The sequence below is a fragment of the Pezoporus occidentalis genome, unplaced genomic scaffold, assembly GCF_034315485.1.
Source record: "Pezoporus occidentalis ecotype Australia unplaced genomic scaffold, CSIRO_AGI_Poc_V1 ctg17, whole genome shotgun sequence".
NCBI lineage: Eukaryota > Metazoa > Chordata > Aves > Psittaciformes > Psittacidae > Pezoporus > Pezoporus occidentalis.
In genome coordinates, this window is record NW_026913531.1 from 4,782,143 (window position 1) to 4,798,973 (window position 16,831).

Here is a 16,831-nt window from a genome sequence, read left to right on the forward strand (position 1 = left end):
GTTACTGCTTCATCACAGCTATCACTGTCATCTAAACCGGACGCAAAAATGCAAATTGCTGTGGAATTTGGCTGGTGTTTTGGTTGCTGAATTATGACTAATCCAAGAGATTGGCTAATGCTAAATGATTTTGTTCCCTCTGCTCATATGCCAATTGCTTTTCAAATCCTACTGCCTCAGTTCTCCAATCTAAACTGTCATCTCTATCTAAAATGGCTTATAAGAAATATTGCTGAGTACACCTTCATCACCACTCACATGGGAAGAAAAACTCACCTGGCTTGTGTCTTACAGCCACTGCTTATGAATCACTGATGTGTTTCGGCAGTTTTATCCTTCCCATGTAATTGAAACGATGAGTAGATTGGAAAGCACCTTGTCATTAAATGTTCTTCTAAATATGATCAGAAGCCCTCTTTTTGTGTGAGGTCCATGTAGCCCCATTTTTACATGAGCTCCACATAATTCACTTGCTAGGAGCTTCCTGAGGAAGGGGAGGATTGCCAGGGAAAGACTGTACCTACACTGAGTCACATTTTGAAAGAAACAGAATGTGCTTACTGTGCACTGTTAAAACAGCCCTGGATAAACTGATACGGTTTTCAGTCAACAGTCTTTAAACGATCAGCAAGATACATTTTTCCGCTGCATTCAGGATCAGAGCTGTACAACATCTGTTTTTGCAAACAGGTGCTCTTATATTTATGTTGACTCCTGAAACTGGTTGTGCATTCAATTTTAAATCAGTGAGCAAATCTTGTTCATTTTTCCTAAGAAAGATTTTCCTAAGAATTGAGTCACTCCAACTGAGTAGTTGCTCCAGTGACAGCTCAGCCCATGAATGCTGTTAGCCCAGCAAATTTATTGACTTACCTATGTTTACATATTTATTGCTGTTTTCCTACCCCTTACACTTACCCCTAAATAGCTGTGCAGGATAAGGGGTTTGGTTCTGTTCTGCTTTTGGAGAACTCCTCAGGTCTTGTGATGAGAAGCTAAAAGTCCTGGTACTATGAACAGGAAGAGATTATGAAGAATTTCCCTAGCTGTACACTGGTGTCATTTTGCTGCTCAGCTGTCGTGTTACTCAGAGTTTCTCACTGTCCATATCTGATGTCAATACTAACGTACCAAGCTAACCAAAATACTTTGACTAGTCAGCAGCACTGTCCTCACAAGCTAGCATTTTTCACTTATCTCAGCATTTTTCCTGCAGAGGAAAATGCTATCTGTCTGTATAGCTTCTGATGTGGGGCAAAGGCTTCATACTGCTGTCAGTTCATCTCAGTTCACATTGCATCTTGTGATTGCACATGCAGTGCAAAAAATTATTTTCATTATCTGCATCATGGTAGAATATTTCAGTGAGACTGCTGATCTGTAGCAAGCTCTTCATCAAGCCTAGCACTGGGTTTTCCCAAGTCTGTGCAGGCTTGGGCAAAGTTATGGGCAAAGGATGGAGTCTGCTGAGTTCTGTTTTCACTCACAGCCTCATCATTTAAATGGCTGCTGATAAATGAGGTACAGAAAATGACATTAAAATAACTCATGATGTCAGCGAGCATTACTGCGTGGAAATGTCATGCTGCTGTCATTGCACAGAGAGAGCAGGAGAATTGGTCCCTGATCCCTTCCTGCTCTTTGCAGAACAGAGGTGCTTTTGGTTGGGAAAAGGAAGGGGAGAGAAAGAAACATATAGTTGCACTTACGCTTGTTAATCACTTTTAAAGACAACAGAAATAAAAATTTTTGTGACTTAAAATATAGTGCATCAAAATGTTTCCCAGTGAGGGCGATTAGAGTAACATGCAATGGTGTCTGACAAGCAACATGAATTCACTGACTACCAACTGTTGAATCTTATATATTTAATGTGTTTCTGCTCCCTATGTTTTATTAATGCCAGCCTTCAGTTCTAATAACGCCTGATTATGTGCTTCTCAGTCAGCTACTGAGAAATGAATTTTCTGGGACTCATTCCTAAGGAGGAAGTGATGTGGGATTGAACCTGTCATTCTTGTGGAGCATTAACCAGGCTTTGCTGTTGAGGGAACTCTTAGATTCCTCCATGCAACACACTATTTATAACGATAGTAAGGTACAGTAAGAGGCATGCTTCGTGAGCTCTGTAGCGTTGTATTTTGCTGCATTGAAGTCTGGGAAGAGAAGGTAATTAGGACCACAGGTGAGACTCTTTGATTCTGCATGGGTGTGCGTGGTGCCAGGTGGGGAGTGCGCTAGGACCCCCCTTCCAACTTCACGTCAATTAATGGACATAAACAAAATTAGTCGGTGGTTGTGATAATGCCTATGTGTAAACCATGAGGATCAGATCTCTGGTCAACATGTAGATGCCACAGGTGAGGGGAATACCAGGATGCAGTCTTGTTCACATCCTGCACCCCCTTTGCTGCTAGAGGAAAACCTGAGGAGGTAGAGAGGAAGCAGGGGAGCCCTTGGACTAGCTTCAGCAAGTGGCACCAGTTGAAAAGGGACAGAGTTTGCTGCCAACAGTTAGCATGTGGCTCGGTACACCCACACCCCTGCCCTGTCCAAAGCCATGCTGCAGCCTGGAGCCATTGCCACAGAGACCCTATTGCTGGATATAGAATCCCATTCAGTCTGTGCTTTTGTATATATATATATATAGTCATTAAAAAGCATGCTGTTGGGAAAAGGACATACGGAGGCAGGAACTATGGCCTGACCTGGTGAACCATTCATTTAATTTAGTCGGCTTTAGCAGCAGCTAGACCAGGCCTGGCAGAGAGGAAATGTGTATATTTTTTAGGGATTTTATTATACCCGCTTTGTTCCCTTGTTATTTTATTTTATTTTATTTTATTTTATTTTATTTTATTTTATTTTATTTTATTTTATTTTATTTTATTTTATTTTTCTTATTTTTTAAATCCTTCTGTTTCCATTAATGCTTTTTTCAAGATATACTTGATTTAAAACTGATAGATTCTCCTGATGGAGTGATTTCTGGGGAGATGTCCGTGAAGACCCAGCAGCCTGAATGAGCAGCACAGATTTAATGAAAATAAATGGCATCTGCTCATGTGTAACCATCTCTTATGGTGAACCCAGCATAAGGGTCTCTTGGTGTTTCTGAGATATAACAAGCCAGCTGAAATCCCCCTTTATTTTTCTTAAAAGCAAGACATGACTCTTCTGATAATGATTTTTCAATTTGTCTATAAAAGTGAACACTTGAAGGGGAGGCTCTGTTTCTGCAGTACAAGAATCACAAGATATGGGCTTCATGGGTAAGAGCGGACTGTGAACCTTCTGCTGTTTGTCTTTGGGATAGTGTACCTTACAGTGTCAACAGAGACTGTATTCAGTTAAGCAGATGGGTGTTGTGTCCTTTTGCATGAACAGCCATCTATCAGGTATGCATCTCCCTTTGCGTTTTAAAAGCAATTTCAGCCTAATGTTTTAATCCACAGGCGTATTACAGAATTGCTGTCATACAGCATGTATTCCTTTGTATTTACTGTGTTGTATCACAGAATTATTTTGTTTTCACATTGTAATGTACATTTGTGAGAAGGTTTTCTGAAGTAAAAGTACATAACCAATGCTTTAAAAAAAATATTGCTGGAGGAAATCATTTTATTAATCCTACACGCAATATCCTTCCTGTCAAAGAGTAGAATTTAGATGGCAGAATCAATAACGTAGCATCCACATGGGAATTGCTAATACACAAATTAGTGCATGGTGCTTCTGCACTTGCTAAGAAAGCCTGTGTTCCCCCAGTCTTTTATTGCTGTGCAATCAAGGAGAATTATGGACATAAACAATCCAGTAAAATATAATGGAATATTTCATGAATTGCAGTGTTTACGAACAAGAGTAGAAGTTGCTTTTTTTCAAGACATGGCTGAACAGAGTAGCAAGCAATATTTAGGATAGTAATAAAAGGAAAATTATCAGTATTTTCCTTTAGAGCCATTCACGGAGGTAAACTAAAATCTAATGCAATCTAGTAACATTAATGCACACTGTTTATGGTGTAGCGTGTGTATATTGGAATGCTAATTGTTCATCATATTTATTCCACGTAACAGTATTCTTTTGTCTTACTGAAAATATAAAGGGATGTAAATTAGATATAATGAAATAATTTAATTTCTAATGGTTACAGAATGATTTAAATATACTGAACAAGACCCCATGTCTGCCTGCTCCAGTAATTACTCAGTTGTATGCTCATTTTCATAATCAATGCATTACTCAGACTATCTTTAGTGGAATTTATTACCTCATTCTCAGTTTCATGCTACTTAAATATGCAGTAGCCAGTACCACAGAAAATTGTGAGCTGTAGCAAAGAATCATGGTGTCAGAGGTCAGAGTTCTTTGTTTTCATTCCTTTGAAATCACTCTTTAATATTCTGAAAAGGGCAAAAAGCATGTAATTTGCATTTAAAGTACTGCTTTCTTGCATTATATCCCATTGCATATATCTTTTGGATAGTGGACATTTATCATAGCATTCCTCTTGACTCTGGAAACAGTGTAGAAGGTAGCTGAAGAACCTTTATAACTGTGCAGTACAAGGCAATAAATCCGAAACTGCCACAGGATTACTATGGTAACCATCAAGCCTGTCAGGCTTCCAGCTGTACTGAAAGGTAGGTTCAATTTTCAGCTCATCAGCTCTTCCCGATGATTTACTTGTTGACACCGCATATTTGATATAGTAGTGTTAATGCCCTCTTGCATCCCAAGGCACTCATACCCACACCCCGTTTTATAAGGTGATATGCCCAGGAAATAATTTAGAATTGTAGAATTGTATCCCTGTCAGCAAATGCATAAAGTGGCATAAATTACCAGATTTCAAATCCTGTTTTAAGCTACTTCAACTTTGTATAGAAGAAGACGCTTTCCTCACATACGAGCATGCAGTGTGAGTTTGGAACTGAGATGAAAATCCTATATTTACTTAAACATTTATAGGAGTGGATATGTGCAGGTCATCCTGGTGTGTGTATCCCTGTGCTTGCATCCTTCTCCAGTTCTTTACTGCAGAGACAGAGAGGGGTTTGGCATGCAGCAGGGTGATTTGTCTTTTTTTTTTGTCCTGTAGTATCCTCCATGGAAATGATCTGTGGTTTTGAATAAGTATGGCAAATGCTGTTACGCCTCAAACAGATTACTTGAAATGTTACGTTTTGCATTTACACACCACTTACTTTCTCCCCAGGGCAGACTGAAGCTGTGTCAGGTGGGCCAAATAATCCAGTGATTGGTGACTGACATCTTGATATTTTTGAAGCTGTCCCGCAGCTTTCTGAGATCAATCCAAATACAAATGTGCTGTGTAAGTGAGCTTAAAGTGCTTTTGTTGCTGAAGAAAGGCAATTATTAGTTTTTAACACCTAAGTAGGTTCAGGAACAGAGTAATTATTGAAGCCTGGTTTACTGGAGGGTTTGTGGATGTGTGTGTGTCCCGTGAGTGTGGTTGCATTCTCTGGCATCTATTTAGGTGTGAAGTCTGATTGTCTGAATGGTAGGTAAAGGCAATTTAGTCTCTGTTGTAATATCTTTGTTATGAAGGGATTCTCCTTTTTTCATTTAGGCTTTCTCTCAGTGGGGGTGCTGATTAAATTTAATGTCTCTGCTCTGATACCTGTCTTCAAAAACACTGTAGGAACTTAGTAGCTTTTTGACTTCCACTTTGTGTCAAATTTGATGAAAAATGAATGGTTGTTGCTAAAGGTAGCAGAAACAGGAGGGAGCGTCGCCTCTCACACTACAATAATCTTTTCTGGAAAAAACAATAGGAAAAAACCTGCATGCAGCAGCTAGTATGCTTAGTCCAGCTCCTTTTGCAGTGGAGCTTCTTGGCCAGAAAAGGTGTGATTCCATTTGAAATAATTTTCTCAACCCAAGCATTCTGATGTCTGATAGTGTCGCTCATGCTTAGTCTTCCATTGCAAGGAGGATTTAAAGATCTGCAGCTTGAAGGACCTTTAAACGTCCATTCCTTCCTATACTTGAAATAGATTCCACTCAAAGCACTATATTCATACTAAAAAAAAACCCCAACAGTCAAAGCACTGCTGATAGTACTGGGGATTTGCAAAAACATACCTGACTTGAAATGTTACCCTTCTGCAGCTGTGAAGCATTCTACCTGATGAAGAATGTTTGTATTTGTTAGCCTGGAAGATTGCTTACTGCTCCTTGGGACCTAACTGCTAATTGTTTGTTGATAATAATCAGTTTGGTTAGTGTGAACACCATATGGAGACAGCATGGAAAACTAAACTGGGAGTGTGCTGCCCCTAACTCCTCACAGTTTAGGTTTGGATTGTATTTCAAATAGTAAAGGCAGAGGCAGGAGTGGGAGCCCCATCAGACAGGCAGGGGTTGAGCACAGCTGCTCAGGTTCCCTGCTCACTGGGAGCTGGAATTGGAGTAAGGGGCGCCATGCTATAGAAGTGCTTCTTTGGGTCCTTTCCTGTTGGTGGGGTTTAGTCACTGTTACTTGTGGGAGGTTGACCATGGCTGGCTGTCAGATGCCCACCCACCCGCTCTCTCACTCCTCCTCCTTGACAGGATGGGGGAGGAAAATAAGATCAAAAGTTCATGGGTAAGGACAGGTAAGGACATGGAGATTACTCATTGGTTACCATCATGGGCAAACCAGACTTAACGTAGGGAAGATTAGTTTAATTTGTTCCCAGTTAAAAATAGAGCAGAAGACTGAGAAACAGGCAGGGATAAATCACTTTCCCCAACTCCTTTTCCTCATGCTCAGATTCAATCCTTACTGGTCTACCTCTTCCACCCTGCAGTTCTTTAAAAGCTGCTCTAGCATAGCTATTACCCCTCAAGGCTTGTAGTAACTACCACAGAAATGAAGACTCCAGCACACATTTCCCTAAAAGGTAATGACTAAGATATAAGTGAAGTGGTGGGCAGAAGAAGGTGTTAACTTCTGACTTCATCCTAGCACTACAATAGTATTATGTCTGGTGAAATTATGAAGAAATATGTTCCTTCAAGAAGGCTGGCCTTCAAAACCATAATGTTTTCCTTAATTAGAGGCATCACTCCATCCCATGTAATGACTTAGTCTCATGTTCTGAAGATCAGTAGCACATTGTCATGCAGGTCCATGGGCTTTGTGGGGAAAGGCCAGAAGAAAAGGGACATTGAACTTTGTAAGGGATAGCAAGAAGGAAAATCTAAGAAAGAAAGGAATAATGTGTTTTTGTTTAAATGTTTGATGGTGATAGATTTTGGTTAGTGTTGCTTTCCAGACCACAGTTGCTTGAAGGCAGTAAAGTTCACTTTTTCTGGCAGGTCATAGCTAGAGCTTTGTTTGAAACATTGGTTCTTGGCCATGCTGTTAAGTAGAAACTTAATAAGCATCTGTATTTTCACAGTCCTAAGGCTCTATCTGGAGATTTAAGTAGATGTGTGTATCTTTCCGGACAAACACAGATGGATTCAGTTCTTGTTGGAAAACTGCTTATAGTTTTCTTTGGGCAGTTTATGCGTATCTCAAATTAAAAATGTGCATAACAAAACCTGGTATGGTTTTATAATTAGAACTATGTTCAAATAATGGTTTATAGAAAGACTTTGAAAAAAATGCTGACTTCCTAGCAAGAATGTGGTAGATAATTTAGTAAAAGTCTTCTATTTTCTAGAATCTCGTATCTTCAAAATTCATCCTTTGCCACAAAATTTGGTTCTGGAATCTGAGCTTTCAGTTCAAGCGAAAATTGTCTCTTGACTCTTATTGCTGCAAAGAGAGTCTTAAAAAATGTGAAGAAAAGTGTGTCTTCCTTCATGATCTTGACAATGTGAAATAGGAGAACCTCATTTGAAAGCTTATTAACTCTGCAACTTAGTGCTTCGATAATTTTAACACTTGTTCAACTACTTCAGTGCTGTCCTTTTTAGTGGAAGTAGCTTCTTTGCTAGCCTGTATTATCATCATTAATAGTTATATTGATTCAGTCATTCGTTTTGTATTTAATTCGTTATGAAAGTGCAACCACTGAAGAGGTTACATAATCTAGAAATCTAAGTGCACTATACTGGAAATTGGAAGAAGGAAGCTATAAAATGCAAGGGACCCTTTCTTCCTCTTTATGACAGGAGTTGTCCTTGTCTTCTTGATACTTCTGACATATTTTACACATTGTCATTTGGATAGGTTTTGAAGATTGTACTTTCCCTCTGTCTACATGTTCCTATCAGGAAGATTTTTTTTTTTGTTTCAACAGTATTATTGGCTCTGCTCCATCAGCTTCCAGCAACATTGCAGTAACAGGAAGTCAGTGACTGTAGGAGTTTTCACTATCCTGGTGCTCTGTGAAGAGTATCCATTAGTGTATATGCTAAAATTGGTCAACACTGATAAAGGGCAGAGAATGTAATTATTATCCATGCTTTTGCAGTTACAAAGCTCTGTGATGCACTCACTAGTGCTATTTATACATGTGCCACTGAGCAGTCAATAATACTGGAATGCTTCAGTCTTAAAATAAAATATTGCTTAAAAATGCTGTAATAAAATCCAAATGCTGAAGTTATGAAAGAAGTTTCTTTTGTTTAGGCATGCTTATTTTCAGTTCAAAAGAACCCTATATCCTGATGATGGAGCTGAGGGGAGTCATTGTTTGCAAAGCAAATCCATGACACTTCTGCTTCTGAAGTGTAGAGCCTAGGAAGGATTGGAAAATGGAGGTAGGCAGACATCTGAGTATTAAGTAATGTGGGATATTAATAGATAGGCTGAAGTTTTAGAAATGGAAGTCTATCGGGGGGAGAAACGGAGCAAGTGCTTTACAGGACATGCAGACACAAGATGGTTCTCTTCTAGTTGTGGATGGAACCCACTTTGTGGTAAAGGGCGCTTCTAGCAGGCAACATATATGGCATTTCACAGAGTGAGCAGGTGGCATGTGAGCATGCATGCTGGTGTTGTTTCCCTAGGAAGCATGGACAAGGCTGGAGGAGTCGCTCTGGGGAGATGCTTAGAAGGACTCCACATTGGATAACTTAACAGCGGAGGCACAGGGGTTGTCTGTGTAATGGAGAAGTGGGGGGGAATGTGAAGGGAAGGAATAAGCTCCAGCATGATCTTGCTGTCACCTGTAGGAGATTTCAAACAAAGCCTACTAGCTACTTTTTCCAAGAGTATAAAAATTAACCCCCTTCTACTACAGGAGGGAGAGTACCATGTTGTGTATGCTAATTTGAAGTTCTCTTTATAATTTACTTCATTACAGATTGTCTCACTGACTTTCCCTGTCATGCACATCTGAGCTTCTGAAGTGAAATATATTGTTTTAAGAGAAGGTGAACAGCAGCATAAATCAAGTATGAGCAGGTCGTTCCATGGCTATTTCCCTTCGGAAAACATAACAGTAATGAGATTTAGAAGGTGGAAGCAAGGCTCGCAGTAGAGAAATGCATGGTGGTGACTGACAACCAAAGCAAGAGGAATAAAGGGACCCATGTTTTCAATTAACTGTGTCCAAGATCAGACCTTGAAACACATGAGATAGTGGCTATGCAAACTGCACATAATTTCTGCCAGCCTGTATCACAATGAGATGTTATCACACTGTACCTTGGAATAGGTTGCCAGAGGCAAATGCTTATGTGATAACTCCCCCAAGTGAATAAATAAAAACACCAACCTTGCAAGCTGTCAGCTATAACGTCTCCTCTGTTGGCAGCCATTTTCCATTTGGGAAACATGCTTGGCAAGTGACAAAACCAGACCTTTTGCACCCAAGAAGGGATAGAGAAATGGAACACACATGGAACATATAGTTTTGTTTGTTTCTAAAACTTATCTAAGGCTTTTTCTTTTGGGCATCTGTATAAATCATTTACGTATTTTTTCACTAAGTTATGCATTGCTAGTTGTGAGATGTACATAGTATTCCAAACTCTCAACTTGTTTCTGCATTGATTTTTCTGTGATATTTAACGACCTTTTATAGTCATGTATATATTTTTCCATGTGTAATTTAGTGGTATAAATAACAAAGTGATTTGCACCTGATTCAAAGATGGATTCTGTTGACAAGGAAAATGCAAAATAGCTAAATGGCCTATTGGCTGGCCAGTATATCTGACACCAGGCACAGTCTGCTTTTTTATCTATTTGCATTCATTCAGGCTGAACTCTGCTCCCTCATAAAAATATCTCTGCTGCTTGATAACTAAAATTTATCTTCTCGCATAACCTCATTCCTTTAATCAGAGGTAATTAACATTGTGATTGATTCAAACTGCCTTTTGTGTCTGTTAATAAAAGTCCCTTAAAATATACACATCTCAGATGTTCAAAAAATGAAAATGAAGGTGGTAATTTCACAAGTAACATGAAGTGTGAAGGTTTCTCTCTTGCCTTGGTTTGTCTATGATCTTCATTTTTGCAGGTTTGGGATTTGGATGTGTTTGGGTCTTGTTTATTCTAATATGACTTTTTCTGGTTTTACTCGTGAATTTTTCTGTGCCTCTTTTTCTGCAGCTGTAATGAGCAGAGCTGTCAAGCACTTTTAACTGTTTAGTGTTTCTCCTTGAGTTTTCCTTGAGATCTGTTATTTGCGGCCTACTTTTGGAAGTATTTCCACTGGTGCCTGTCAGAGTGGTAAGCTGCCGGTGTCTCCTTTCCATTCAGACATGTGCAGATAGTGATAATACCTTGTGTTTGAAGACATGGAGTGTTCCTCAGTTACAATGAGCTGAACTTCCTAAACTGTGCAGTAGTGTACTAGAGTGTTCTCTCAAACTGAGATTAATGTTTTAGGTGTAGTCTGCCAAATTTTATGTATTGAAATATATATTTGCTCTGCATTTCGGTTTAAATTTCAGGAGCTCCATGTTGATCTGAAGTCTTTGCTTTCTAACAGCTGTTGGACTGCAGATTCTTCAGTCATGGTTGCAGTAAGAAAATGGCACTTTCTGTGGGATAAAGCTCAGTTACTAAACAGTTGCAAAGACTGACTTATTGTCCACCTAGCACCTATGAATATCTCAGCATAACTCTTGGCTTTGCGCATACCATGGTTTGAGTAGAGGCTGCATTCAGGAGGGGCAGTCCCACACTTCCTCCATCTCATCTGTTTCCCTGGCTTACGTTGTACTGGGTTGAGCAATCTGTGAGCGCAGAATGAGTCAGCTCAGCCAACCGATCAGATAGAAAACCTTGGTTTGGCAGATTAATCTTCTGTCAGGTAGGTCACTGCGCCAGCTGGTGCTGCGGTCACATGGTTGCTACTTCTGATGCTTGGGAGGAGCATGGTGGGAGGTGAGAGCGTTTCTTTCCATGGCAACCTGTGGTTTCACCAGGCTGGATATAACTTTGTAGTGAATTTCAGGAATGGTGCCTGGATTTCGGGGCCTGGAGAATGGATTTTATGCTGTCATTTGTTACACAATTCATGCTGGACTGGTTTTCAGTCTCCAGAAACACTGCTCTGTAACTGCCAAAGAGCTCTGAAATTGCATAAGTTGTCTTTATGTATTATGTGTGATTCCAAGCTAAAATGAATACAGTTTATGTTTTCTTCTCTTACCATTGCTCCTTGTCTTTCTTAAGGTACTAATGTAAAGTTTAGCACTCTGTGGTATTCTAGATTCTCTGTGCTTTTTCCTAAAGCTCGGCCTCAGAGAAGCCTCTCTTTAGCCCATGTTCAGCTCCTATGTTTATTTTTGTTTTAGTTACTAGCATACCCCTCCACATAAACAAGTGAAGGAGAATTAATGCAAGCAGGCAGCTTTCTGCATTACATGAGATACAGGAGAAGTGCTCATTCAGTACAGACCTCCGTAAGCTCTTGTGCAGCCATTTCCAAAGCAGCAGTTACAGGAGAACATCACAGACAGGCACTTTATAGACCATGGAGATAAAAGAGCTATTCACTCAAGGCAGCTCCTCAGCCCAGACAGGCACTTTCCTTCTGATCCCTGGGAAGTCCTGAGACCACTATTTAGGGTGGTCTGTAGACTCCAAGCCCTTTCCTGTACGACAAGTGATGCCCCCAAACCTTTGGGTGCAGTCTTTAGTCCCATTTGAGCACTCCCTTGTTAGTTTTTTAGAGGAGAGGGATTGTTTCTTCACTTACAAGAGGGAAGGAACTTACTCTGTCTTATGACATTTATCTCCTCTGGAACTGAATGACTTCATTTCTCCCTTAACAATTTTGGTTTTGTCTTCTGTTAATGTTTTTATCACTTACTGTAACAATTCTTGCCATCCACTTTTCTTATTTGTATTGGTATTCGTTCTTTTAATTTGATTTTAAGATGCTTTTCTTTGCTCCCAAATTCCTTCTAGTGATGTATGGATTACTGCCTTTATCATGCCAGTTATAAGACCCCGTGCAAAACTTTCAAGCTGTGTTCCTTCTGGTCTTTATTTGATGATGTTGCCCAGTAAGCATCTGCAAATCTATTTTGGGGTTTGGCTGTTTGTTTTCTCTCAAATCTCTCCTTAAAAATCTCCTCCTCTGTTGTAATCCTGTAAAACCAATGGCTTGCTGGTGTGCTGACTTGCCTAGCTGTCAGCCTGATCACAGCTATGCCCTTTCTCTGTTATTTCATTCTCTCTTTCATTCTCCTCCTTCTCTCTCAGATCTTCCCACATGTCAACTCTCTAATAGGGGCACATTGATTTTGATTTCTTTTGAAGAAGTCAAGCCCAGTGATCCTTGATGAGGACCTCTTAGTTGCATAGGCATATATTTCTGTTGTCCCCAGTCCATGGAAATTTTTTATCCAGTACCTATTTCTCAGCCTTTAGACATTTTTTCCTCCCAATATTTTTTTCTCACCACTGAGTTAATAATTAACCCATCTTCTCATACATAATTTTGGAAAAAAGTCACAGTTTATAAATATATAATTATTTCACCCAAAGTGTGATGTGTGGGTTTGTAAAAATAAATAAATCAAGTTTCTTGTTTGTTCTTGGTTTCTTGTAATTTTAATTACCAATGGTAAATTAATTATAGCTATTGTGATTAGAAGCTCTCTCATATGCACCATGCTGTTCACTACATGTATTATTCCATTTGCTGTGGTATAAACAAATGCTTAATTCCTAGTGTGGAAAACATGCTGTAGACCTTAGAAGCAGAACTAGGATTTTGAAGTTGGCTGGCTGTACTTGAATAACCCAGCTGAATAAATTCTGTCATTGTTGGGATGGCAGGTTTATCTCTCAAAAAAACTTTCTTTTAATTTTATGATCTTCTTCTGCTCAGTAACAAGATAGCAATATTCCTCCCCTTCCCTTTGCATTAATTGCCTTTAATTCTATACTAATATATTTATAAGATCTCAAATGCATCTTTTAAATGCTCATTGCTATTTGGTGAAATCTGAAACACTTAACTGCTTTCTTAAAGGATGTGGGGTTTTATTGCAGTTGGCTAGAAATATTAAAAAAAGCTTATGGCTAAAACATAACTACCAGAGATCAGCAGTTTTATTCTTTGTAAGAATCTAACAACCAGCTCAATTAAAAAATCCATTACTAAAATCAGAAGCAATTCCAAACTGGCATGTATGTAATGGAGAGCAGAAATGAGTTCTTCAACTAGAAACAATTCTGTTTCTTAAAAAAAAAAAAAGAAGTCCTTCTTTTTAAGACAGGACTGTATTTCACTGAGATCAGGATATATTCCTTGAACATGTATGAAATGAAAATTTTTATTCATTGTGTGCTGCTTTAGGCTCAGAACCCTAGAAAATCCTGTATTTAACCTGAAACACTTACATAAGAAAATCTCAGCAATAAATCTTAACTGCCTGATATCTCAGTATAAAAATGTAATTCTACATTTATGCAAAGTATACTGCTGCATTTGGAACTAATTCTGGAAAATATCAGATCATGCCAAAATGCTGATCAAGTGACAAAGATGGTAGATAATTACAGAATGACTTAAGATCTGTGAGATACCTTAAGTGATTTCCTAGGGCAGTGTTGCTTTTTTGCTAGAGATTTCTAGATCATAGAATCATAGAATAGTTAGGGTTGGAAAGGGCATTAAGATCATCTAGTTCCAACCCCCCTGCCATGGGCAAGGACACCTCACACTAAACCATGTCACCCAAGGCTTTGTCCAACCTGGCCTTGAACACTGCCAGGGATGGAGCATTCACAACCTCCCTGGGCAACCCATTCCAGTGCCTCACCACCCTCACAGTAAAGAACTTCTTCCTTATATCCAATCTAAACTTCCCCTGTTTAAGTTTGAACCCCTTACCTCTTGTCCTATCACTACAATTCCTAATGAAGCGTCCCTCCCCAGCATCCTTATAGCCCCCCTTCATATACTGAAGGCTGCTATGAGGTCTCCACGCAGCCTTCTCCAGGCTGAACAGCCCCAACTTTCTCAGCCTATCTTCATATGGGAGGTGCTCCAGTCCCCTGATCATCCTCGTGGCCCTTCTCTGGACTTGTTCCAACAGTTCCATGTCCTTTTTATGTTGAAGACACCAGAACTGCAAACAATACTCCAGGTGAGGTCTCACAAGGGCAAAGGGGCAGGATCACCTCCTTCAACCTGCTGGTCACACTCCTTTTGATGCAGCCCAGGATACTGTTGGCTTTCTGTGCTGCAAGCGCACACTGAAGCTGGCCCATGTTCATTTTCTCATTGAGCAACACCCCCAAGTCCTTCTCCGCAGGGCTGCTCTGAATCTCTTCTCTGCCCAACCTGTAGCTGTGCCTGGGATTGCTCTGAGCCAGGTGTAGGACCTTGCACTTGGCATGGTTAAACTTCATGAGGTTGGCATCAGCCCACCTCACAAGCGTGTCGAGGTCCCTCTGGATGGCATTCCTTCCCTCCAGCGTATCAACCGAACCACACAGCATGGTGTCATCGGCAAACTTGCTGAGGGCGCACTCAATCCCACTGTCCATGTCACCAAGAAAGATGTTGAACAAGACCGGTCCCAACACCAATCCCTGAGGGACACCACTCATTACTGCTCTCCAGCTGGACATTGAGCCATTGACCACAACTCTTTGTGTGCGGCCATCCAGCCAGTTCTTTATCCACTGAGTGGTCCATCCATCAAATTGATGTCTCTCCAATTTAGAGACAAGGATGTCGTGTGGGACAGTGTCAAATGCTTTGCCCAGGTCCAGGTAGATGACATCAACTGCTCTACCCCTGTCCATCAGTTCTGTAGCCCCATCATAGAAGGCCACCAAATTGGTCAGGCAGGATTTCCCCTTAGTGAAGCCATGCTGGCTGTCACCAAGCACCTTGTTGTTTTTCATGTGCCTTAGCATGCCTTCCAGGAGAATCTGCTCCAAGATTTTGCCAGGCACAGGGTGAGAGTGACTGGTCTGTAATTTCCTGGGTCATCCATTTTCCCCTTCTTGAAAATAGGAGTTATATTACCCTTTTTCCAGATGCATATGCACCTGCAGATGCATATGTGTGTGCGTTTCCTCTTTTTTATCCTTTCAAGCCCTTAGGACAGTTTGTAATTCTGTAGGTTGTCTTTTGTTTTGGCTTTTGCTCTCCTCTTGTCACATCTCTATTGAATCAGGAAGATAAAATAAACTTTGGATGCATGCAATGTTGATTCCATTCTTTTATTCAGGACAGTTTTGCTTGCTTTGTACAATGTAAGTGAAACATCCATTCTGACCTCTTGTGCACTATTCCCTGATGTTGCATACTCTCTATATTTGATAGTATCTGTTTCACTGCCCGGTACGATTTCCTTCTCTTTACTAATCTCCTTGTTCTATTTGTTTCTTCCTTCCTTTCTGGATCTTATAAATCCTTTCTTTTCCTCTGGGAAACAGCAGCTGCTTGAGTTAGGTAATTAAGTAATACACACCAGATCAAAGGGCTGAAGATGGGTCTGTAATCTGAAAATTCATTCAGTTGCAGTGTATAAATGATTCCTGGAAAATTCCTGGATCAAAACACTGAGATAGTTGCATTGTCCTATTTTTTCATTATACTCAGGCAGCAACTTGTAAAGAATTCCAGATACTGACACAAATCACCCAAATGCTGGAGCATTGCTGGGGAGATCACTCCATCATGCCTTATGGTAGGGACAGTGGTGACAGAAGACAAATTTTCTTTGTGAACTGTAAACCAATCAGACAACTATTTCTAACAGCCACTTACCTTCTAACCAAGGCATAAACTCTTTAACTTAGGCCACTTCTCTCCTTCATGCCCCAGACATTATCGCTATGGTTTTGGGGCTGAAAATGATGGTCACAGGTGGATGTCAGAATTTCAAAAGCTTGTGTGTATATGAGTAGTTTATTCCATTGAGCCCCCCAAAGTCCATGCACATTGAAGCCTAGGGAAGGTTTTCAGGATGGTCCTCCAGGTGCAAAACAAGTCCAGTGGCATTTTCCCTCATCATTGAATGTAGCTGTAGTTGCAGTTTAGGTTAATAGAGGCTTCATTCATGGACAAGACAACTGTAATCAAACCATATATCCTTTTTCTATCATCACCCTTGCAAAGCAGAGCTCTTCCCACCATCTCTTTCATTTTTAATGCAGCTTATCCATGGTTTTAGGCTATCAAATTCATCCTTGACTAATAATACCAGTAGAGAAAAGACTATGTTTAATACACTTCTCTGGTTGAAATGTTAGACACTGGGATCAGCTTCTGGGGATAAATAAAACAAAACAGTACTGGAATCATTTGTGACAAAGCAGGACATGGCTTGGGCATGCTTTCTTACTCTTGTCATCAAACATGATTATGTTGTTTTGCTGATTGGATATTGACTTATAGGCATCAGGATTAGACTTTGCAATGGATAAATTATGAAG

At 40.0% G+C, this 16,831-nt stretch overlaps 1 protein-coding gene and 1 long non-coding RNA gene across 4 annotated transcripts in view; both read left to right on the forward strand.

The window, feature by feature from the left end:
- The window catches only part of NAV3 (neuron navigator 3), a 540,674-nt gene that overhangs the window by 21,606 nt on the left and 502,237 nt on the right, over positions 1-16,831 (forward strand). The gene's annotated exons all lie outside the window — the stretch shown is intronic.
- On the forward strand, positions 8,594-9,511 carry LOC134161104 (uncharacterized). The gene is made up of 2 exons (XR_009963834.1): positions 8,594-8,724; positions 9,270-9,511. It is a non-coding gene; the product is annotated as an uncharacterized LOC134161104 (long non-coding RNA).